Source organism: Carassius auratus, unplaced genomic scaffold (genome assembly GCF_003368295.1).
Source record: "Carassius auratus strain Wakin unplaced genomic scaffold, ASM336829v1 scaf_tig00010005, whole genome shotgun sequence".
In the NCBI taxonomy this organism is placed as follows: Eukaryota; Metazoa; Chordata; class Actinopteri; order Cypriniformes; family Cyprinidae; genus Carassius; species Carassius auratus.
Genome location: NW_020524098.1, coordinates 866 through 27,683, shown reverse-complemented (window position 1 = coordinate 27,683; position 26,818 = coordinate 866). Strand labels below are relative to the sequence as shown.

The following is a 26,818-nucleotide window of genomic DNA, read 5'->3' as shown; positions in this document are numbered from 1 at the left end:
CCCCCCAGTATTATTTGGACTATTTTCAATCCATAAATAGAAACACAATAAACTGATGCTTTAAAAAATAAATATAGTAAACTTGGCAAATAAAAACAAGAAGATTTATTACTTAATAATCAGAATTTCATGTAAAGCTGTATATATATATATATATATTTACTGCATACTAATTAGAATTTCTTGTGAAGTAAAATAAATAAAGCAGCCAGTAAACATGATGGTTTATAATACTGTATGTAATACAGAATAATCCAAAATTGTAAATATAATATCAAATAATAATAATAAAATGAAAATATATATATGAAAAAAATATTATATGAAATTGTATTTTATTGTTTTCAAACATATTAAGTAAAAGAAAAATGTGTTGTATATAAGTTAAAATATTAGATACAAATATATATGGTTGTGCATATATAATTATAAGAGTAATACAAAAAATATTTGAAACGTTTTATCATTAATCCAAATTTCCAATCAACATAATAAATTACTTAAATTATGTATTATAATTTATTATATTGCCATAATTTGTATTATGTTAAATTATATCAAAATAAATGTTTTTATATAATATTTATATAACAGATTGAAAATAAATATATACAGTATATATATATATATATATATATATATATATATATATATATATACATACATATATATATACATACATACATACATACATATATACATATATATTATAAAATATAAATCAATGTTTCTGTCCTACAGTCAACTTTGATAAACATGTCAACTTCAAGTAATCAGTCACATAATTTTATAGAACAAGTTATCATGTATTTTTGAAAATTTATTTTTATTTTTATTTTATGTCAAATAAACATGGCAAATTTATTCGAAGAAAGTACAAAGTTTGATAAAAACATAGAAGATAAATCTATACCCTAAAATCTAGAAACCACGCTCCAGACGATGATATGTGGTCAACAGGTCACAGAGACTCAGGCCATTCTCTCACAGCCGAGGTGTTAGGTGACACCTCTAATGGGTCACATTAAAGGCCAAAGCACTGCTCTGTTGACTGTGTGAACCTTTAATGGAATTTCACACCACACATGTAAGTGAGCTAATGAGGCTAGCTAAACAATATTAAGAGCCAGCCATCACACTAATATACTGTCATTGAAACAATATCTGAAAAAAATAAAGCCTATTGATATGTGACCTGTAAAATGCTTTTAGATTCTTACATTATGCCTTTTTAAACTTTGATTAGCATAGCATGGCATTGACTAGCATTCTGTATTAGGCTACAACATGTGCTGCCAGTCACAAACTTGGTCACAAGAAATGACTTAACTTAAAAAAAAATCACTAAAATGATTTGAAAATGTCTTTCTTTTCTTCACAACACTGTTTTCAGAACAGGTTTAGCCTCTTCGGAGGCGTGTGGGAGAGTGTGGGAGCTTTGTAACGCCACTGTTTAGACTGGCACCTTACCGTGGCACCTGGAGAACTACAAGGTGCTAAACTGAGACACCAAGTCAAGAGTTCATCTTCTCCGAATCATTCAAGTGCATTTTTATCCACCAGATTCAACAATATCCATCAATAGAAGCATCTATTTCCCAAAGGACAATATGTGTATACACATTTTGATATGAAAACTTTTAAAACACTTTCTTTTTATGCTTTAGATTCATAATTTGATTCAATAGGTGTATCTAATATTTATAAGAATATCAACAAAGCATCTGGTGTTATGAATGTAATATTTGCCTAGGTGTATTTTTAGTAAAATTTTGTGTGGTTAAATAAGTTATACACTTAACTGACTTTTCCATGAAGGAATTAGACTAAAACAAACAAACAAACAAACAAACAAACGTTATAGAATAATTTCTGAAGGATCATGTGACACTTAAGACTGGAGTAATGGCTGCTGAAAATTCACAGGAATAAATAGCATTTAAAAAATATGAAAATAGAAAACAGTTATATTACTGTGAGACTCCAGCATAAGAGACTCCTTTAAAAACATAAAAAAAATATTACTCCAAATATATCTAGTGTGATATTTGTGATGACTTGTCGTTTCAAGGCCCCGGGATGACCTGTGTCATGTGAACTGACTGAACCCGGATCTCCCCCTCTGGGAGCCGAGAGGTGCCAGGACTGTGGTGGTCTTTGGCACCTCAGAGTCACGGTGGGCGAGACTGTTAGCCTCTAGCAGTTCACAGTCTTATAAGACCAAAGTGTTCACTATCTTAAAAGGATAAAAAAAGACTTCACCTTATGAAGGCATATGTATCTATTCAGTCCTAAAGCTATAACTTTTATTCAAACTGTCTTCTTAACATTCCCATGGGAATGACAATGTTCTCTCTCTTTTTTTTCTCTCCTCTCGTGGCTTGCAGCATTTTGCACCCCGAGTGCGAATCATAACAAAATATCTTGAGACAGAGGTGCTGCAAATCAGGAGAAACATGACATTGCATTGTGAGAACCACACAAGTATGTTGTGCCCAGTTAAAAAAAATAAAAAGGACATGAGGTACACTACATACTGTAAGTACAGCATCATCATATGAATCTCTAAACAGTCATTTTTGAACCAGAATCTGCATGTCAAACGATCTTTGCACTCATCTTCCCACCTGCTTCCACAGCTTCAGTGACTGCTAGGAATAGCTTGTCTGCAAACTAAAACCTCTCAACCAAGCGAAAAAAACAGGGACTCCAGCTCTGTTTCCCAGGTCTTGCTCTTACATCTTTCACACAGTAGCTCAATCCCCAAGACAGAATGAGCTGGTAGGCAGAAGAACGTATTCAGCCCAAAAAAGTGGATAAAAGAAAAGCCCGACACAAGCTGTGCGAATCACATAAATGTTTATTTTCTGTAATTCATAATATACATTCACAAAACAAAAACATCAGAATGGAAAACATAAAATGATTTATTTCTGTGACAGCCAGAAAATATTCCCGAATAAATATGCAATAAAAACGAAGAAGCAAGTGTTCACAAACAAAATTAGAATCAGTTACACAGAGTTTATCATTAATTATGCAAAATGAGAAAGAGGTTTTCATTGCATTTCCACCAAATGGATCTGTCCAATTTTACAGGAATGTAACGAAAAAAAAAAAAGGTATTTGTGATCTCACAATTCGGACTAGGAAAAATCTGGATTTTGAGACATAAACAGAGTTGTGAGACTTTTCTTTTTAGAATCTCAAATTTCTGAGTTTATATCTCAGTCTTTCAATTCAAATGTAATATCTTGCAAGTCAGAATTTTATATCTCAGAATAGTGGGATAAAATTCTAAATTATCAGACTCAAAAAAAAAAAAAAGATTTCAAGAAAAAGACAGAATTGTGAGATGTCACATTTACCTTTTATAAAAAAAAAAAAAAAAAAAAAAAAATGGCAGAACATGGCAGAAATTGGCCTCCATATTCAGATGAACAGTTTCATTCTGGTAGTAATTTGGTTTTTAAAACAAAACAGTAATATAGTGTGCATGCACGGCTTTGTTCGTTGGTTACAAATGTGACAGCTTAATTCACTTTAAGAGATAGTTCATCCAAAATAAAAAAAAATCATGTCATTATTTACTCACCTTCATGCAATTCCAAACCTGTATGGCTTTATTGCTTCTGTATAATACAAAATAGTTTTTTTCTTTTTTTTGGACATCCAATGCAAGTCAAAGGGGTCCAAACTGAATAGACATTCTTCGAAATATCATCTTTTGTGTTAGGAAAGACATACAGGTTTGGAACAACATGAATCACATTAACAGAGATTTTTTTTTTTTTTTTTTTTTGGTGTACTGTTCCCTTAAGAGGCCTACCACCAGCTCATGAAACCTAAAATGATAGAGGTTACCAAATGACTTGTATGGTCTAACCAGTTTTATTTGCAGTGAGACATAAACTACATCATCCAGACAACACATTGAGAAAAGACACAACATTACTTGATAAATTACACACATGCAACTCAGTCAACAGCTTGTACAGATATGTGGCTCTGTGAAGCTCAAATCCAGAGTGACCAAACCCTCCGACTTTTTCAGGATTCACAGAATAAAAGAAATCATAACATAACAGGGTGATAGAGAAAGAGAGTGAGAGAGCACTAAGAAACAACACATTTAGTGAAAGGCAAGGTAAAGTGAGGTGAGCTTACTCTGGTGCTCCACCAGATTGGGCAATTTACAGGAAATAAAGCAAAAATAGAAAACGGAGGAAGCACACATAATGGTTTCTGCAGTGACCCAACAAACACAAGCGCACATTCTGCACCGAGCATCCGAACGCACAGCGACACATTGAGATCAGTCTCATGACATATAGTAGGACCCTTGCAAACACCAGGACAAAAATACACCTTTTATCAGTGGAGGTTACATCATAAGCAATGGCGGAGGGCGAGACAAAAGCCAATTACAAGCTATAGAATAAGATAAAAAGAACATCTCCAACAGTACCTGAATTTATTGACCAAGAAATGGCACAGGATTGAGACTTCCATGACACTGATTACCTCATCTAAACAAATCTGGGACAAACTGTATTTTTCACTGGAGGTTTTTCCCTATAATAATCACCTGTCTGAAACTATATAACTAGTGCAGATACTTTTTTGAGGCTCCAAATGACCCAGCAGGCCTTTAACTTACTGTATATGAAATATCAGGCATATTTATACATTGATATTTGACTAGGGTAGTTCCATCATTTGGTCCTTCTTGTTTTTGAATATTAGAGTTTAATATAATATATTATGAGTTTTTTCTTGAATAAACCCAGTTTTACACATGCCAGCAGTTGATATCTCCACGCTAATAGTTAAATGCAATGGCTTGGACCATCCTTCAGATTTTCACAGCAAGACCTTCTCTCTGGTCTCAGGCAGTTTCAGGGCCAATATTCCACCAAGTACCAGAGCACAGAAGGACAGCAGAATGGGGATGACTTTGGTAATGCCTACGAATGAGGCAAAGATTGAGCTTCCCAATATAGCTGCGAACTTACAAATGGCATTTAAGACTCCAAACGCTGTGGCTCTGTAAGAGAAGTCAAGACCAAGCAATGAAAAGACAGTATGTGTTTTTACATGTAGCCTGATTTTTTTTATTTACTTTTTTTGTGTGTGTGTGAAATCAGACTTATAATGTGATTGTGACACGGCTTAAGCCCCTTTCACACTGCCATTCCGGCAAATACAGGGGTAAAGTGTTCCTGCAATTGTTCCCTGGTCGCTAGATTTTGCACTTTCACACTGCCAGTGATGACCCGGTATATGTGCGTGCTTTCACACACAACCCTTGAAGATCCCGTAACATCAGGACGTGACGTGTAATGTACAAGTCGAAAACGCTAGGCACATTATACTTTCACTGAAGCAAGCAAACGATCTCTGCGTCAGCGCGGAAAGTGAGGAACTAACTGATCTCTGCTTCATTACAGTTTGCACATATGTTTTCGCCGCGAACATTGATCTTCCTTCAAAACAGCCGGTTAAAGAGTCGCGCGATAACGCGCGTCATCACTTCGACATGGAATTAGATCTGGCTTTTGTTCACACAGCGCTCGTACCGGGTCGAACTCCGCAATGTTACTAGGTCCCCGACCCAGGTTCAATTCGGTAATCAATCCCGGGACGTGGTTGCTTTCACACAGAAGGCGACCCGGCAATGTTCCGGAAATATTGCGGGTCCGACGTGCAGTGTGAAAGGGGCTTTAGTTTAGCATGTATGTTAATCAGACTACAACTGGCCTGGACATTGTATCTAGCTCCAATAGACAAAGGTTATAAGCAACATGTCTTTAATTGTTTAAATATGCAATTACACCCCAGTGTTGTTATTAACTAAAACTAATGACTTGAAATAAAGCAAAAATAACTAAACACACACACACACCCACACACACACATATATATATATATATATATATATATATATATATATTTATGTGACCCTGGACCAAAACAGTCTTAAGTCACTGGGATATATTTATAGCAATAGCCAAAAAAAAAAAAAAACATTGTATGGGTCAAAATGATCCATTTGTCTTTTATGCCAAAAATCATTAGGATATTACGTAGAGATCATGTTTCATGAAGATATTTTATACATTTCTAACCGTGAATATATCAAAACTCTTTTGATTAGTAATATGCATTGCTAAAAATTCATCTGGACAACTTCAATCGCGATTTTCTCATTTTTTCAATTTGTTTTGCACATTCAGATTCCAGATTTTCAAATTGTTGTATCTCTACCAAATATTGTCCTATCCTAACAAACCATACATCAGTGGAAAGCTTATTTATTTTCGAACAATTGACACTTAAGACTTTTTTTGTGGTCCAGGGTGACAATATATATTACACACATTAGACAAAAAACATGAACTTTAAAAAAAAAAATGTTTTAATTAAATTTACAAATGTTGCCTATAGGAAACAAACTAAACTAAGTTGAAATACTAAAATTACTTAAACTTAAAAATAACAATATATAAAAATAATAAAATTTACAAAAAGAACACATCAAATTACTAAATAAAATATTTGTAAAAAAATCTCAAATTTGTATATTAGTTATACCTTTTCGAAGCTGGGTAGAGTTCCACGGTGATGACTTGAATGCCGTTCCATGCTGCTACGCTAACGCCACAAAACAGACACTGCCAGGCTATGATGGCTGCCTGACTAAAGCTCAAGAAAAGAAAAAAAGTGCAGCCAGCAGAAATAAGCATTGAACCCCCTGGAGAAAGAAAAAAAAATCACATGTTGTTTCTTCTTATTTAGAAACAACATTAGCCACTTAGATTGGAAGCTGCTACACCAAAAAAAAAAAGATAGCATTTCTGAAAATAGCTAAGCTAAGGTTTGTAGCCATCTAGATAGCAGTTTGGCTCACCTATAATCTTGATTCGTCCAATCTTGTCCATGAAGAGTGCTGAGATGATATTTCCAGGCAGCACAGCTAAGCTGCCTAAGAAGCTGACCAAGTAGATGAGGACATCGTTCTCCTCCTCATAGTCTAAATGGCATCCTTTCTTGTTGTGCAGGAATGTGACATTCTCTAATGTACAGTCAATGAACTTTTCCTCATATAAGTCTGTGGAATTAAAGAAACCATGAGGCCCAATGCGCTAAATCATCTGTGGATTGTGGGTAAGATCTCTTACCTGTGTCGTAAAGCACAGTATTGCGGATGGTGCAGTTTTCAAAGATGGTGTCTGTGGATCGGATGTTCTCGAAGTAGCACTCCACAAATAAGGAGTCTTCAAATTTAACAAATTTCATCTCAATGTTGATGAACCTGCATGAGAGCACACAGAACACATTGAGATACTACTATAGCCTGACCATTTAGAGAAGAATTTGTTGATAATAGATGTCGCAGACGGCGTTTTTGTCAGCGTACTTGTCATTGATGTATTCTCCCTCTTTATGTACTTGGTTCTCCAAAGAGAAGTTGAAATGAAATTGCTCCACCTTCTCCCGATGAAAAAACTTTGACCTTGGATTCATACTCCTCGTGCTGGAGGTGTTTGATCATGTCAGGAAACCACACAGATAGCCCGTAAAAACTGAAATATACCACAAGAAAGACAAGCAATGAAATGTTTCGTTTTCTAAGTGCGAAAAGTTTACCTGTGTGGCAAGTTTGGAGGTGGAACTATCGGTTTTTCCAACCAATGTGTTGCAATTCCATTTGCTGAACTAAAGAAGAGTTTAATAAAATAGTAAATTCACCAGTGTAATTAGCAAAAGGGAATTACCTAAATGCCATTGTGAACCATATGATGGCCATTAGCAGAGTAGCGAGTCTTAGATCACGACCAAAGAGGGACAACACGTTTTTCATGACCTGCACAGAAAAAACACCTTATATTAATATTATGTACTGAAGAACATTTAGTCAACTGAATTGTTAGCTTTACGGTTTACCAGCTTTGTCAGTGTCAAAGTTCGAACCACCCATCTCTGGAAAGCAGTTCCAGTTGCAGTCTGAATCTCAATAAACTCATCTTCTTGTGTCTTTGGAGTCTTGATATGAGTTACCTGGATAAAAGGATTCAATGTCCATGAGGTAATATGACAAAAAAAAAAAAGTCTTCATTATATGACGTAGACCTAAGACTAAAACAACTCTTGACAAACAGTAAACTTACAGTAAACACTCTCTCAGGTTCTCCTTTGGCTCTCCAGTTGGTGTCATGAACCTGTTTCAGGATCATCCAGGCCTCATCGTGTTTAGCATTCTGGAACAGATGGATATTGTTTCCTCATCGCTGTGTGATTGTTTCTCATAATGGCTTGATTTGTGAGGTACATACTCTACTGATAAACAGTTTGGAGTATGATTTATTTGTTTAAATAAGTTAATACTTTTATTCAGCAAAAAAGACATTTATAATCTTGTTTATAAAAGTGTTCCTGTAGCTCAATTGGTTTTGATTCCCCGGGAACACATGATAGGTAAAAATTGATTGCCCGAAATCACTGTAAGTCACTTTGGATAAAAGCGTCTGCTAAATGCATAAATGTAAATGTAATGTATTTAACCTTACAAAAAATGTATTTCAAAGAAAGCTTTTATTTTGAATTCATATTTGTGTGTGCTGTGTAGTTTCATGCTTATTAGAGTGTCACTTGGTTAGCTTAGCAACATGCTAACATCAAACTCAATTTAGAATTGTTTGGCGAAAGTCACAGGTGGCAATCGGATTTGTGTGGTGCAAGTTGCTGTCTAGGTACCATAACATGTTATGATGCTATCTTAGAAAGCAGCTATTTGTGTATGCAGTAGGCAGCAAGTCAGCTCACTAGGTGTTGGAACAGCACTATTGTATATTTCAGACATGTACCTCCAGTAGGAAGCGTGGGCTCTCAGGCATGAACATCAGCCCAAGAAAAAGCTGCTATAGCTGGGAGAGCACAGACCAGAACAAACACTCTCCAGCTGTGGAACTGGAACTCTGTGCCCATACTGAAACCCCAGCCTAAAAACATTGCAAAACACAACCGACATGTAAAAACAAGGGGAAAAAGGGAGCATTATACACATAAACCACTCTACATATAAAAGATATATGCATGTACCATATCGAGGGATGATGCCCCAGGCAGTGAAGGAGGCATAGATGCCCCCCATCATCCAGAACATGCAGAGCCAGCTGAGATGTTCTCCTCTTTTATCCATCTGCAGGAACTCAGAGAAGTACGCATACACGATTGGGACGGAGCCCCCAATCCTGCAAGATAACACATGGCCATGGTTCACTTACAACACAGTTATTCCTATCTGCAAACTTTCATTAGCTCTTTTTTTTTTGTCCACAAAACCTGTAAATTGCCATGAGAGCATTTTGACGAGACCTTTAATGCCATGATGTAGTCTTAAGGGTTTTCTATCTTGAAAATATGACCAGAAACAGCTACTGTAAATAGGGAGTACTTCATCAATCAGACCTGTAATTATCACCCAGCATTGATAGGTTTAAATTAAGAAGTTGAGCCGAGGGAGAAGGGCTTGAGTCTGTACATGCCTGATTTACACAAGGGCTCAACCTCTAATGGAAAGCAAGAACTTTTTGTCAAGCAATTACAAGGTGGAGGTCAGATAATAATTGTTTTGATATACCACTCGTTCTCTTTCTTTTTCTCTTCGGCTTACCCAATTCCAGAGATCAGCCTGAAAAACAGGAAGAAGCCGTATCCCTGCGCGAATGAGGAGAAGAAGGCAGAGATGCAGTTCATGGCCAGGACGATAATCAGACATTTCCGTCGACCGACTTTATCTGCCAGGCCACCCCAAAGAAATGCGCCGAACATCATTCCCAGGAAAACGATCAAACCTGTCGAAGCAAAGATCAACCACGTGAGATAGACTGACATACAGTAGATATATTTATATAGTATTTTATATATATATATATATATATATATATATATATATATTAATAAAAATAAAAAATAATAAAAGTACACACTCCTCTATTTTACAGTGCCTCTAGGAGGTATTACCTCCCTATTTTCCTCCTTGTTAGTATGTATCAGGTTTTTCATCGGCCCAAAATAAATTGACTGTGCATTGTTTACTTTCAATCACTCTTCTCTAATGAGATTCAACAGAGTCTACATATGTTTGAAATGACATAGAAATATGTAAGTTCAGGACTCAAGCAACCACAATCAATTTAAGCTAATGTAGTCTCGGAAATGGAGGGAAAGGACGTCAAATGAGCAGTCATAAGGTTAAGTGTTTGCAATAGAAGATTTTGCGGTCCTGGTTGGTCTTAATGAGTGTGAGTGGGTGTTCAGAAACTATAGCAGGGCTCACAGGTGTGCAAGATGAATGACGTGACACGTTTAGTGAATGTAGCTGTCAGGGGGCTGCTCACTTAAGACAGCAGTGAAAGAGCTGGCATTCAGTTTGAACCTTTGAGTAAATGTTGTACAATGACAGTGGAAGCATGTTATTATTATGCCAGTAGATTTACTCTTTTTTGAAGGGCAAGATTATTACCATTATACTTTAGGAATACAATAAAAATTTTAAAGGTTTAATTGTTATCATTATTTAACATTTAAGCTATTTTTAGCTCAAGCGTTAGCAAACGGCTGTAGGGTTCGTATGACCTTTTGCTTTGAATAAAAGTGTTCACCAAATGAAAACACATGGATATACTTATACTTATTCAGTGCAGAAATCACTGAATCTTTTTCATTGTTAATATCTGCAAGATTTTGAACAAATACCAGGCTCGTATTCTGGTCTTTTATTTTTTATTAACATTAAATATCAGTTATAAATATGAAGAATTTATTACATTAAATCATTTAATATAAATGATAATTATCTAATTCTATTACGATTTCAGACAACATTAATAGTAACCTCTTACTCTCAGTTGCTTTTAACTAATTTTATCAAACCGGTTCTGCATAATTCTGCAGATTTCCCCCTCAAAACTCTAGTGTTGCACAGGCATGAAGCTCGAAGGCCTGGCGTGGAGTACAGATGGTCATGTGGTGAAGGGAGTTTGGTGTAAGACTAGTGTGAGAGTGACAGCACTGTCCTCTATGAGCAGATCAACATATGGAGCTGAGTTGCCATTATGCCCGACTGCTCAGCATGAGGATCCTCCCAGCATCCCATTGGTCAGCCTTAATCCTCCGAGTCACGCAGTCGTGACCATGTTTCAGAGCCAAAATGAGGGCCCAAGGCTAAGCCGATGTGGTGATTTCATTCTTTGTTGCCATATAAATTTACATGCCAACTTCAGTTTACATTTCTGTGGTTAAAAGTAAGTCAGAAGTCATTTTTTTCAATACTAAAATACTTTCACCTGTCTAAGTTTAATATGGTAGGTTTATTCCCCTCAGAAGTCAAAACACTTGGTGCTTTCAAAACATTCTTGTGTTTGTTTGAGAATTCCGACCAGCCTGACATAGCAACACTGACTCGTCCAATGAAGTGAGTATGGGCGGGGCTATATGCTTTTTTGACCAATGAGAGATAAGGTAGGGCTAAGAAACTATTTAAATAAAAGGAAACTATGTAAATCAAAAACTTCTCTTGAAATTACATTTGGTGCAGAAATATTATATAGTGGTGCAGAAATTACACGTTTGTTGACCTTTTTTAATTAAATGTTTGAGACACTAGATAATTAGTCAAATAATAATAATACAAATTCTATAACTTGATTAGTAAGGTCAGTTGAAAACATTTCAAAAACATAGGGAGATATGAACCTCAAACCAGTTTACTTATTCTAGAATAAAATTGTGTTCATTTAGCGAATTTTCGGGATAACATTAATCTTGTCTATCAAGATAATGTTGTCTATCAACAGTATACTGTTGTATGAAACTCAGCTTACACAGAAGTCACTTTCAAATAAAGCAGATTTCTGTTGGCAATCATGGCAAAATCACACGACTAACTAACTGAACCTGATGCGAAATCTCTGTGGGGTAATCATTTGCCCTCAAGCCAAATTCCCAATTGCATTTAAATAACAGGATTTTGCCAATTAAAATTCGCCAGACAACAGTAAATGTGACAGAACTTTAATAGTCAGCTGACAAGCAACCCAACAGAAAATCTGCTGCAGTGTTGGGCCAAAAATTAAAACAACTACAAAAACCTGTAAAAGTGGTTGACCCATCTACAAGCTGCCATGCTCAGTTCTTGACCTGCAAGCAAATAAAATGTCTCTGCAAAGATGGCATGTCAGAACCAACCCTGATAAGTAATGTGAAATACATGAAAAAACAAGTGATGAATGTAACCTGATGGTGACTGCAGGGGGGATGGACACAATTTATCTATCAGAGCAAGGTCAGAAGAGAAGCTATCGATCTGTCGGGCTACTGCTGACACAGTTGTTCTCCATGACTGGTGTGCAGGATGGAAAGTGCTTGCTCATTCTGGCTCCGTGACGCTCACAGACATTCTTTACTCTCATATACGCTAATTCTGCACACATATCAATATAACTTAAGTCACTACTGGTGCCTTGAAAATTTCAATCCAAAGACAGATTTGTAGATTGCATTTATTCTTACAAGGTAAACTAAAGTCTTAAAATGTTTATTCCTGTTTGAATAATAATAATAAAATCTTTGGATTATCAGTCATGTCTTGACTAATGTTTCTCTGAATTGAGATCAAACTAGTAAAACACTTTAATTCAGGTCCTGCATTACAGATATATTTTTAGTATGGACAAAAACAAATAAAATTATTACAAATTGTCTGTCTCAACTATAGGGATAATCAATTTGGGTCACATTAAATACAACTACCCATTTCTACAATTTCCATGCTTGCTTGGTCTTGCTTAATTGTTTTTCTGAAGCTCTAGTCTGCCTGAAAACACATCTCAGTCTTACCTTTGTGATTCACAAGTCAGTTCCCCCAACTGCTTTACTAAGCAAGAGTGGATTGATGTAAAATCGAGCGTAAAATCCAGCCGCATGAATCTCAGCCGTCGAGTGCCCCATTAGCTAATTTGAGAACATTCTTAATTTGATGGTCTCCTTAAGTACCAGCTGGCTAAAATTGACTGTATTCCATCATTCAGGTCTGTCTCAATTCACAAAATCTTTTCGTCAGCATGTGCACATGGAACAGCATCCAGGACTCCATAACCAGCTAAATTTAATTAATGCGGATTTGCTTAGTTGTTTTTCTGTTATAAAACATTATTCAGGAAAAAGGATATCAGCACATGAGCTACAGACATAAGAATCAATATACACCAAATAATTCTCAACAATGGATATGTACATAATGGAATGCTAGCACAATGCTAACTACATAATATATACAGTACTACTACTGCATAGTATACATTGTATACGGCCTGTTTTGTTTCAAAATGATGTGAAATAGAACACATTATGCAGCGCTAAATATTTCAAACACTAGTAAACTACCTTTTTTGACATAATGGTTACCATTTGTATAACCACAGTTTTACTACAAATACCATTGATAAACTATGGTTAGTGTAGCAAAACCATGGCTAATTTTCATTACCACTGGAAATGTAAGACTGAGTGCAATGCATTATGGGAAACTAGTACCTATAGCCTAAGTGCAGTATACTTCCCATTTTGGCTAATTGTGAGATCTTTGACATTAAGAATTTTGAAATTTGCTGTTTAGTGTAGAAATACTATGGTAGTATGCTATTCTGAACACCGAAACGGTGACTTACCCAGCATTCCCTTCTCAGCGTGGGACAAACACATGTCTTTCTCTGCACTGGGTAGCACCAAGGCCACTACAAAGCACTCCACGCTGTCTGCCATTAGTGCCAGACCCAACACCACAAACAGGGTCCACTGGAACCTCCCATGTCCACAGTCCTCCATGATGTCCTCGTATTGTTCAGCAAGCTCTTCCTGATCTGAAATGGCGTCTGCCGTGGTCCTCGCTTTCGCTCTCGCCGCCCTCCGGGCAGCCTTGACCTCATCGGGGTGGGGGATGCCCTGGTACTCCCCTTCATACATTTGATCTTCTTCATCGTGTCCCTCTGTGACGTCACTGGCAGCGTCTTCTTCCTGTGGAGGGTAGTCAGTCTGATAGCCATAGCCATCCTGTCCTCCCTGTCCATACGTCCCATAGCTGTCTCCATCTCCTTGGTGGTAAATGTTGTTGTGATAGGGGTCCGCCATGGCTTCAGAGATGTTCTAACCTAAACTGCACGTTGGAGCCTATATTGGCATAATCCGTAGCTGCCTTGGCTTGTGTCTATGTTCTTGTGATCTGCTTGAGTGTTTAAAGAAATCTTGAGAGGTCCTCAAGGCTCCAATCAAATGGGTCCCTTGAGTTTGACAGTTAGGATGATGGTTGGTCACTTCTAATCACCTTTGATTTTCAGAGCTCTCATTGGGCCACATGCTGAGCCTGCAAATGGAAATCAAAACTGAATCAGTAACACGGAACCTTGGATAAATGCTTCAGCATCAAGCATATAAATTAAGGATACATTTGACTTCTGTACTCACTAATGACTCTGGTCTAAAAACTTAATGCTTTGTGAAGCCAAGGACATATATGAAAATATATAATCTGGGGTACGAAAAAATGCTTTGAGTAGCACCCAGGCTTTCTTATCGACCGTTTTGTAAATTGGTCCCAATTTCAAGATGAATAACACCTAGAGCTTGGTCCTATTACAGCTGCTGGTTTCACAACTGGTTTTACTGGTTCGACTCTTTGCCAAGATTTGATAAGATTTTATTTTAAAGAAATAAATAATAAAAAAAATAGTAATTTGAATCCACAATGAATGCTTGAATGCATTGGCAGTAAAAATAAATAAATAAAAATCCAAATGAAGGACTATATTGACTGGAAAAAATAAATATATATCAACTACAGATGCTATAGATAGACAGACAGATAGATGGATGGATAAATAAATAAATAATGGGAAAATGGCTGATTTGTTGTGCTTTTAAGCATATTTTACTGAACTGTCCTGCTTATAATGTTACTAGACATTAAGTATCAACATTTGTACTTCTATCATTTGTTATTAGATATTTTATTTTCCAGCATCATTGGCTATATTCATGGCAATAAATACATAAATAAACAGTCATTAAATTAAACAGTGCATTAAAATAAGCAGGCATTATAAGTACAATAAATCAAACAGCCATTATTTAACAAAAGTAAAATCAGCCCTTTTTTCTTGTATGGCATGCTGTTTTAACGTTCCTTCCTTTTTACACACTTTTAAATAGGCTTTGTAAAGCTGTAACCAAATGAGCTCACAAATGAAACCCAGACCTGTCACAACTCACAAGACACAGCGACAGCCTTAAGCCTTAAGGAAGGTTTTACGCAAGGATTTTTTCCCCAAGTCTTATTCCGACCAGGTCAAATATTCACATCACCATCAGACAGACACACTGTAAATTACATTACTGTAGAAGAGTAATCTAATCCACCATATATTTGTTAATAATGTCAATCCTATCTATTATTACCTAGAAGGCCTGTGGACTCATTACAGGAGATGGTGCTAGCTGAGACATTCATTCATTTGGTATTTGGGTTATTAGTTTAGTTTAACAAGAACCCTAATTTAAATTTCTTTGGTTGGAGCAAGAGGGCACAAGTGGGATCATCCTTTGAATTGCTAATTTGAATAATCGTATAATGAATGCCGAGGTCACATGAGCCTGTTCCATATTAATTAGTGCTGATGAAGAAGACATGAAAACTGATTTGTCTAAATTAATTATATTTATGGGGTTTTTATAGCTTTAATTAGACAGAACAGGAAAAAGAGAGCGGGAAAGTACTGTGAAACATTGCCAGGAGGCACGTGTGCTAATCAAGGTGGTCTGCAATAACAGGAGAGAGCTAGCCATTACAATTTCCATTTGTGAGTCCAAAATCCTTCACTAACCATCCTGAGCTGTGATGTCAAAGGTAAAAATGAAATTGTATGTTTATAAGTGTGGTCACTAGCAAATTAAACTATTGTGCTAACTGTGTAAACTCAACAATTGATGACTTTTAAATGAGCTGTCACACATTATATCATTTAAAAATAAGTTATATATTGTTAAATTATTATTATTAGTTTTTGGTTTGGTTAGCCAACTAGCTTTACATACCACTAGTCAAATAAACTGCCAAGCATATGGCTAGCTGATTAGCAAGCCATCTAAGCATGCCGCTAGCCTATTAGGCTGCAAGTTAGCATGTCAATTAAACATTTTTGTTTTGTTAGCTGCAACTTTGCATGCCACTGTTCTATTAACATGCAAAGCATGCGACTAGCTGAGTAGCAAGCCATCTAAGCATGCAGCTAGCCTAGTAGACTGCAAGTTAGCATGCTGCTTGCTGATAGCCTGTGAGATTAGTTATCAGTGCCACAAAAGGATAACTGAAAATGCTTTTTTGATGATCTATGAGGAGATATTGTGAAATATCATCTGTGTTTGAATAAGCATAACACACATCTTGGGAATCTTACAACAGCATCTGGACAATGTTAAGCAGCCAAATCTTGGTGTTTACCCCTGCACAACGACTCTAACATGCAGCAAGGCGTTTTATTATTGCTGAATTCGTGCATTTTGCACCGCAAATCTGAAAGATTGCAACACATTAACACCTGCTAAGTTTAAGGAGAGATTCAATTCATCATGATGGGAGATACACAAACAAAGCTTTAAGAGAAAACCACATTCAATCTGTGTGGATATTCTTAAGGGTCATCAACAATACAGAGATATGATTTCCCTCAGGAATTGATCCAAACAAGGCCTATTAGAAACTGTTGTTGGGGCAAAATCAATCTGCAATTATTTGAGACCGCGCACTCCTCTCCAAATTCCCATGTCTTGTTAAAAATTACTTTCCATCTGTGCATTGTATGAGGGGGGCAATTCTGGCACAGCGCTGTACAAAACTGATAGAGCTCATTACATGGCTTTTTATTCAAGATTGATTCACTTTGTTTTTTTCGTGTCCTGTGTGGATAACAATGAATTTGTTTATTGCCCAGAAGAGGACTCCACTGAGGTAAATGTGCAATTTGGCATTTTCTCAGCCCGCCAGCATCTGTGACAAAGAGGCTCATTCCCTGTTGACTAAGACAAGTGAACAGTTTCCAGATGGGCTTTTCTCAAAAAGAATCAGTAGCAGGTTCATCTGATACCTTTTCCATCAAGCCTGCAGGAGACATTTGGCTCTTTGCAAACTGATCCAAGAGAACATTTCTAGCTGTACTTTCTGAGCAATAGTTACTATGACAATAGCAATAGTTTCTATGACAATCAGGCGGACTTGAGAGTTAAGGCAATGACTGCTTTGTTATTCAGGCTAAATATAAATGTCTAAAAAAGCATACTTGAAGAAACTTGGAATCGGTACTCGTTTGCATTGAACGAACACATTATTTTAAAACTACGGCGAGATCATTGACATTAAGAATTTTGAAAGAATTTGTAAAATAACAAATATGTCTAAATAAATTCTTACATTGAATTTAAATAATAATAAATGAAAATCTAATTCTGTGTTTAATTTCACAAATACAGTAAAACACCTAACAGGTATTTATTTAAAAAAGGTAATAATGAAATTATTAAAAAAGTTTTAATTTAATTTTATAAAACATAAATAAAATACAATTTATTGTATTGCATTTAATTTAATATGAGTGAACTATTCCTTTAAGTGTGAAGTGTGTCAATCGCTGCACTAATATATTTTTTGTTATTTTTTGAGAGTTTTACAAGAAAATACTATTTCAGTCTTTCTACTTAAAATGTCATGTTTAATTCAATGTGTTACTTGCTGTCTCTTTGTATTTTAGGTAAAAAGGTGAAGTGTGTGTTACAAGTGGCCCAAAAATAACTGTAAATATACTGACTACATATAGAAAGAATGCAGCAACTAACTCAAAAATAGCATTGCAGTCTGTGCCATCTCAGATGAATGATATGTGTATAGCAAAAGAGCTGATGTGTACATGGCCGGGCCTTGAGAGAGAACACACTGCAGTAAGAAGAGAGCCATGGTAAAAGACGCTTCAAGTGCACCGCACCCACGTGAAGCCAAATATACATCACATGCATCAAACCATAGACGCCTGGCCATGAAAGACTCAGGCTAACACTCTGTTACATGGAGCCCATCATTCATTATCCGTGGGGATGACAAGATTCTAGTTAGTTAGTGGATTCAGCTGGTGATATTCACAGCTTGAGCACAGAGATGGCAAACTGTCCAGCGGGGAAGCAAGGAACTATAATTAGGTCTATGTTCAAATATTTGGAGTATGACAAATTACTTGTTAGTAAGAGGTTGGATGAAGGTCTCCCAACAGGAAAAGTATCAGAGAGGTTTGTGGTTTGGGATTATGATGTGTTGTGGGTAATAACGTGGATGACAATGGTCATTTGTCAACTTTTGGCTTTAAAAAAACAAGTGTAAAAAGTTAAGTTGTTCAACACTGTTGTCATATGTGTAGTTCAATGTGATGAAGTGTGACATGCTATGACCATATTAAACATTTAGCTGATTCTTTAATAATTATTATGCATGCTGTTATTTTAATTGAGGAATATTAACAGTAATTTAATTGGAATGAGCAATTAAATGAACTTGTGAACAACAAAATATGATCCAAACATGAAAAATGCAAAAGTTGCTCCTGTCTATCTTCTTCAGCAATGAACGGCATGTTCTTGACGTTATGCGAGAAATGCCATTTACAGAATATTCCAAGATGGCAGAATAAAGCAAAAAGGCACCAAAAACAAAAAGTTGGAAAGGAAGATCAGAACAAACAAACAAAATAATAAGGAGGCTGCTGTGAAAGAGTTGATGTGATATCTTTCCCTCTCATCATATTTTATAGCTCATTATGGCAGACGTAGCACAGAAATGACTCTTTGTATCACACTCTTCCCCAAAATGGAAGAATGGTTAGGTGTGTGTGTGTGTGTGTGTGTGTGTGTGTGTGTGCAGTTATTATGAGACGGGAGCTAAATCTAAAGCCTGTAACATCTCAGTATTCATCTGATCATTACATGTTTACTATCCTTCCCATCTAAAATAACAATAATGTTCACACACCAATTTCATATCTTTATATTACACCCTCCATGCACTGTGTCCCACAATCTCCTATGTATAGTGTTAGGTTTCTGTACAATGTCTAAAAAAGTCTGTTACATTGTTTTTTTAACAAACCAAGCATAACATTCTGAGAGGTATCTCACAAACAGACATATTGAGAAATCACACTCAAACTGGCCTCTTTTAAACATCAAACAGCCAATGAGAATCTCTCTGTATTTTACATATCACGTGGCATTTTAGACACAATATTTCCAGATTCCTTTCGTCTGTTAATGTTCATTCAAACAACGCCACAGCAGAACCGCTACAAAGCTGCAACACACTGACGTCTATCAATTCCTGAATCTATCAGTGTTTTTGAATCTCTTGAATGAAAGATTTAATCACTCATAAAGCAGAAACCCGTTTCACTTCTGAAAGAGACAGCTGAATTAATGATTCGATCAGTGAATGAATCAGTGAATCACTCAATCACTTGTTGAGACCTTATAGGCTATGCAGCAATTCAGCAACACTCAAACAGCTCATAATCAAATATACAGAAGGTCTTCCTGAGTCTAACTGGGTCAATCATATTTGCAGATAATTTGAAATCTGTCCTGATAATATTCACGCTTGACCCTCATTCAGATCAATTAGTAAGTGTCTTGTTCTCATGGGATCTCTGAGACATATTGGCACGGACTGGGATTTCTTTGTCTTGTGTTACACTGTTTCTTTTGAACTGCAGAGCTGCATGGCTTCCCTATACATTATGCATGTATCTAGTCTATGAGCCGTGGATTCTTTTGGTATTGGATCTTTTCTAACCCTGTGCACGCTACACTGTGGAAAAATAATGTTGTATTCCCACAGACGAGCAGAAAAACTTGACAAACACACACTGACAATGAAACCACGGTCAAAATCCCATGTGGTTGACACTAATGTCACATCTTTCAAAGCCATCGCTCTCATGACAGTGACATCTTCATTATCAGAAATGCTATTTCTAACCCAGTGAAAGATGATCTAATTTAGCCCTCACTTGAAAGTGTTGATTGACTTAAACTTGTGAGTTAAGCTAAGAGAAGTGTTAACTCATCATGATCTGATAATTGTGTTGCCCCGGGCATCTGCCTAAAAAGTTGAATATAAAATATGAATCACAGCTCCAGGAAAACTGATTTAGACAAATGAATTAATAACAATTTATTAAAATTGATATATTATCTATAAAACTATCAAATATATTCAACATGTTTAAAATGGAATGTAATTATTTTCAGTTACGTAAAATAATTTAAATGTCCTAAATTATGTAAACATTTAAATTTAATGAAATACTGTAATTTATTTGAAGAAAGTGCATATGTTTAAACGATAAGAAACACGATTGCTTAAACAATCTAAAATTCACACATTTAAATGATCTAAACGGCAAATTTCTAAGTTTTGCAAAATAAAAAATAAAAAATCTAAATAAAGTATTTAAATGGATTCCTAAATAAACATTTAAACTATATAAAATTTAAATATTAAAGTTCAATAAAATAATTATTTAAATATGTAAATTGAAACATTTAAATTATTTAAGATACACCTAGAAATTACATAAAATAATAATAAAAAATATATTATTGAAATCCTATTATTTAAATAATCTAAAATACACTTTTAATATTTAAAACATTTGTATATGTGAATTAAAATGTTGTTTTAATTTCTTTATTATATGTATTAAAAACAGCAAGATACTGAATTAAATTACTTTGCATGTTAGAATATCTTTTGAGTTGAGATTTGTGATGGAATCATTCTTGTTATTGTGAACCACATCAGCTGATTTATTGAAAAGAGCTGACTCAAGATAACAGTGCAACACAAAGTGCAAATGAGATTTAGATTGGATGTGTAGATTTTTAGTGACAATAACTTTAATTTACTTAAGAAATATAGTGTTTGAGTCGTCCTGCTTATATGATGCTTTATGTTGCTTTTTGGAACTTGAAAGCTCTTGATCATTCACTGAAAGAAAAAAAAAAAAAGATCAATACAGAAGAAAGTCAAATTTGGAAAGACATGACGGTGAGTAAATGATAAAGGCATTTTTCATTTTGGTGGAACTAACTTTAAAAGATGAAGAATCGGTCAGTGTCTATAGTGGCTAAGGCCCTCGAAACAAGACCTGAATGTCTACAAATCAGTAAATGATCTTCATTATCACTGACCTGACCTATCTCTGAGATGTTTGTGTGTGTGTGCGGGGCGGAGGGCGGGATAACAGACAGAATCAGTTTGTGAGATCAGTTGTCGTCATGACAGATGAGAGCTGCAATTTAATCCTGCTTAATACTGTGGAAATTTTATTCTGTCCACTGGCCACGGATGGCTTTGGATTACTCTCTCCCTCTCTGATCCAGAGTGCACAGATGACATGAGAAAAGGATTTATCTGTTCCGTATCTCTCATTGCACTTTATTTTCGTAGATAGCGGCTAGCATCTCTCATCAGCGATAAAGTCTGGAGGAGGAAATGAAAGCCTGCCTCTGCGAAACAAAGCCAGTCCTGTTTGGTTTGTTTAACAGACTGGTTTTATGAACTGCTCACATAGACAATGAGGTCAACAGAGAACCAAATGAAACCTATTTGCTTTCCTAATGCAAGTCCGTGATCTTATGGTAAACAACTCATTGGTTGTTACCGAAAGTCATTTGTCATATACATCCCTAACTTTGGTGGCAAGCTTTCATCCTGGTTAACAGCGGCTGCATATAGAGCACAGTGCACGCTGATGTATGTTTCTACACAACCCCACCCAAGCACTTTCCTCTCCAGCTCTCCCTTGATGAAACAGCCAGCTGGGTGTTATATAACCGCTGCTTTCTGAGTTCACGGATGCACCTATTTTGCTGCTCCCGTGTGCAGTTTCTCTCCCTTTAATCATGTGCGGTAATGAACACAAATGCATGCAAAACAATGAGCTTCATGAAGAAAGATATTTACATAAGGTTAAACAACACTCTATGTAACATGCATATAAAACAGTCAATCTGACATTATAATTGCAGGTGGAGGTTCATTTTAATATTCAGTAATTAATCACAGTAAAGACCCCGGTCATTTTAGAAATCTGGAGAACCAAATTAAGACTTGCTTCTCAGGTATGCCACTTTTTAATATACTGTGCTCACTTCATCTAGGCCTAAGTCCCAATTTGTATGTATGTGTGTGTGTGTGTGTGTGTGAGTGTGTGCATGTGTGTAGAGGTCAAAGATCATCACCCATGGTCGTCTAAATGTAAGAAAACCATAAATGGTTAAAAATAGCATTGAATTATTGAAATATCTATACTGGGCGTCATGCATCAAAGGGTTAAATCTAATACCTTCCAATGAAAGCAATGAAATGAGCTACACGCACGTGCATTTTCAAATCTACAGGATCTTCCATTTTTAATCTTGTGGTAGCCACATATTCGATAACACGGTTTTAATGCTATCACGCGCACACACAGACAGATCGGGAGGGATAAATACAATCTGAGAGGTCCATTAAGCTGAAGAGGAGACGCGTGTCTCACCAACGTCTATTTCTGAGCTCGCAGGTGCACATATTACTATTAAAAATTCGACACGAGTTATTGATTGATTCCCATGCTTTGCAATCCAGCAGCGCACACATAAAACATGCTTTGTGAAGGGTTATCAAGATCTCCAATAGCTGACGAGACTCCATTTGTAGCATAGCATGTGTTAACTGAAACGACTTGTGTCGATGATGTGATTTAGTGCCGATAAGCAGGTGTTAGTTCACCCACTGTATCGTGAATAGCATCCTAGTGCTAATGCTAACCAGAGGTCTGTATTAGCGAGTCCCATTAGGAACACATTGAGTTTTATTGATTTCCTTGACATGACAGGGGTCACAAATGTCCTCATATCCATTAACCAAGTTTGCTAAAACAGAGGCTATATCCATGCAGCCTCAGTGATGTCAGCAGAAAAAGGAAAGCCATCTCATGAAGATCAAGTTTTGATTAATAAATGATGATGATTTGATTCCATACTGACTTACAGCAGATATCTGAAAATCGACACACACTGCCCAATCAAATGCTTAATATAAAACGAGGTGGCTCAACCTCTTCAAATGGATTCGCGTAGTTAAAACCACCAGTGCACATCAAATATCTTTGTCCGGATGCATAATTATTCAATTAGAAAGCAGCACAAATGGAGTAAATCACAGAGGCTCAGGATGAAAAGCCGTCGTGTCGATCTATTAGAGAGAACCCTGCTGTGAGCGGAGCTCTAGTAAAATATTAAAGAGTCTGCAGACATTTCACGCACTTGCTAAATTCAGCAACACTTTCCTCTACGGCTGACTATTAATACGTATATATGTTTTATTTATTTCTAATTCAGTTGTTATTTAAAGAAAGCTCCTTACTGACATGAAAACTGAGAATTTTGATGCTTAGCGAGACGTATTAGTGCTTCGTGACTATGACACCTGTCATGTTCTTCACAGATAAACAGATAAAGAAAATGTTAATCATCATGGTTTCAGGAAGTTGCATGGTTAAGAGTGGGAGAAAAAGAGAGCTCTTTTTGCAGTACATTAAAGCGTGAGTTTCAGGGACGTTCTGCTCCAGCATTTTTTTCTGCTCTCTCTTGAGATTCACTGCCCGGAAAAAAAGCTTCTCTCGCAAACATAAAACACAAGCCAACTGTAGGACTGCAGAACTGGCATTACATTAAAGCTAGGTTGAAAAAACAGAGCTCTTTTGCACAAGCTCACGTTCACTTTTGTCATTGTAGTTTAGTTACAGATGACTAAATGCATGAGCAGTCGATAAAGACAGGTTAAAAGTTTAGGCAGACAGTACAAACCGGAATAAACTGTATGTAGAGTTTCTTGTTAACATATTTTTTGGATAACAAGATCTCAACATTAAATGCTATTAGATTTTACACCTTTGCTTTAGCTATAGCAATATTTGAATTACCATAGAAAAAGAAGGTGGATTGAAATATACACAGAATTACACAGAAACTGCTAGTCAATTTCACAATCAGTTACAAAGACATGGCAGGTAGAACATTGTATTAAATGTGAAATTTAGAATTTTGAAACGTGTACATATACATGTATACTGATAACATTTAATATGTTAACATATCATATTAACATTATTATATTAATACATCAGTATTTGCAGAATTCACCCATCTATAATAACTTTTCTAACATACATCTAAGAATCTAAGGGAATCTGTGAGATTGGATGTGTATAATGCAGTTAGCATGGAAGTTATTCAAAATACAGCTAAATGTTTTTGATTTTTATTTACAATGGGAACACAAGGTAAGGTTTGATTTGACCAATTGACCCATCATTAAACCTTGTCTCAAATATTACTTCTCTAACGTATGTCTATGTCTATGGAGGAAATCTGTGCATTTGGATATAGCTATACATGCATTTTTGTTCCTTTTATCAAAAAAAAAAGTAAAATGTTGTTACTTTACGTAAACAACAGTAACTAATGGGGGCAGAGCTTAGCACAGATTAAATTCCATAGAATTAATTCAAACATTGTTTAAAATGAATTCAGACTCCTCACACATAAAAAAAAAGGCCAAAATATTAATTTACAAGGTTTTTGCTTTTTAAATATGACAGACATTCCAACTGAGCAGATTCCATGTGGGCCTGGATGTATCCATTTATCCTTGTGGGAACTGTGTGCTATTTTGAAAAGTCTTGAGTATCTGCCAGCTCTACTTTGGAGCTTTAGACTCATATCTGACTGTGGAACATTTAACATTTTAGTGCAAAAATTGGTCTGAATTTGATGTCGTGTTTGAGCTTTGTTTTCGCCCTGCATTCCCTTGCCGCGAGGTGCCTCTAACAAGTCATATTTCTAAAACATGCTTTCTACCTTTGATCACCAGGAATACACAGAGGAGCAGTGTGAAAGCCACAGAAGACTTTCATCAGAAGCTAATGATCCAGCAAAATCTGGAATACGGAGTTAGAAACGCTTTTTCTACGTTTGCTTGACAGGTTAAGTCGCCAGTGTGAATACGTTCACCTGCAGTTGAACGTACAATACAGAAGAGTAGCATTTACTACACAACTAGCTTCATCACGAGCGATTAATGAACAGTTTTTGTATCTGAGAAAGGCTATAATGGCTCTTCTGGTGCCTGCGAGACATTTAGAGGATATAAATAATGCATATGTTTTCATCCATTGCAGGGAGATCCCCCAGCCTTTGGTACACAGCTAGCACGCACACATTTTTTTTATGTACACACTATAAACACACAACTTGCATTCAACCACACATTTCTGAACACACATGCATGAACCGAAAGTGATAAATATCAATTTTTATAGTTTAATTAATTCACAATCTTGCATCATTTTCATAAACTTGGTGCTTTTCGTGTCAGAAAGAGTAGGCCAGTGAGTATCTACCTAAATAGTAAATGATCAAAAGCAAGTTTCATAATGGTTCCAGCGAAACGCCCCTCTGCGATTGATGAGCGTTCTACTTTCCGAAAGTGGTGACGATCGTGCACTTTATCTTATTAGATTATTGCATCACTTAGGCAACTGCAGGAGAAATATATTTACACTGTGTATTGATTATGTAACTGCTTCCAAAATCTACTAAGCAGCAACCAGACGCTCATTGATTCATTCTATGAATGGAAGCATCACCTTAACGCCTCAATGTCTTCAGTTACAGTTTATTTTAAAGAAAAACTCATTTTAGCTGAGCTTTCTGGGCACTGAAAAACCTCTGTGAGCTTCAAACATGATTCTTCCCTTTAATATTTCATTAGGTTTTTAATCTGCAGAGAGCCTCACTGTGCATTGCCACCCTTTAGTATGGACTTTCAAAGGCAAAATATTCCATGTAATACACTATATCACCTTATCTACATACACAAGTCAATAAACTTTCTTAACCGTCAAATTATGCTGACTATGCAACAAATAGTCCTTTGAGTTTTTAAAAATAGAACAATTTACAATCCCCCGAAAAGCTGCGTGTCCGGTAATGACGACCTGTGGTCAAACGTGAGAGAGCGGCATCATCCAGAGAGCCAGCGGAGATGCTGAACAGGAAGATTAGGATGCCGAGCGCTCCCTCTCGCACTCTCCGTCCCTCCTCCCGACCCGTTCGTCAGAGGAGGAAGCTCCCTGAACACGCCCAAGCGACTCACAAATGCCAGCATCCATCCCTACCTCGGCTCCTCGCTCACTCCCACATGTGCCAAAGCTGGCGGGGAGCAGCTAATGTTTGTGACAGAGAAGAGAGAGATGGAAGGAGAGATACTGTAGAGAAAAACAAGGAATGCACATCAGAGAGGAGGAATTGGGCTTGGCAGATGGATAGTTGCTGATGAAAGGGGGGAGGGGTCTCCACTTTATAAATGACTGATGGGTTTGGTAAAGTGGACTGGGATGATCTATCTATCTATCTATCTATCTATCTATCTATCTATCTATCTATCTTATCTATCTATCTATCTATCTATCTTCTATCTATCTATCTATCTATCTATCTATCTATCTATCTATCTAATCAGTCAATCCTTCGTTTAGCTCATAAAAGAAACATGCATCACTATTCTTACCGGCTGTAGTGCTCTCACCTGGCAAGGGTGTGTGTGTGTGTGTGTGTG

At 36.3% G+C, this 26,818-nt stretch overlaps 1 pseudogene; it reads right to left on the bottom strand.

Annotated features, from left to right (window-relative positions):
- Positions 1–3,758: 3,758 nt before the first annotated feature.
- On the bottom strand, positions 3,759–26,127 carry LOC113072725 (synaptic vesicle glycoprotein 2B-like; annotated as a pseudogene).
- Positions 26,128–26,818: the final 691 nt, after the last annotated feature.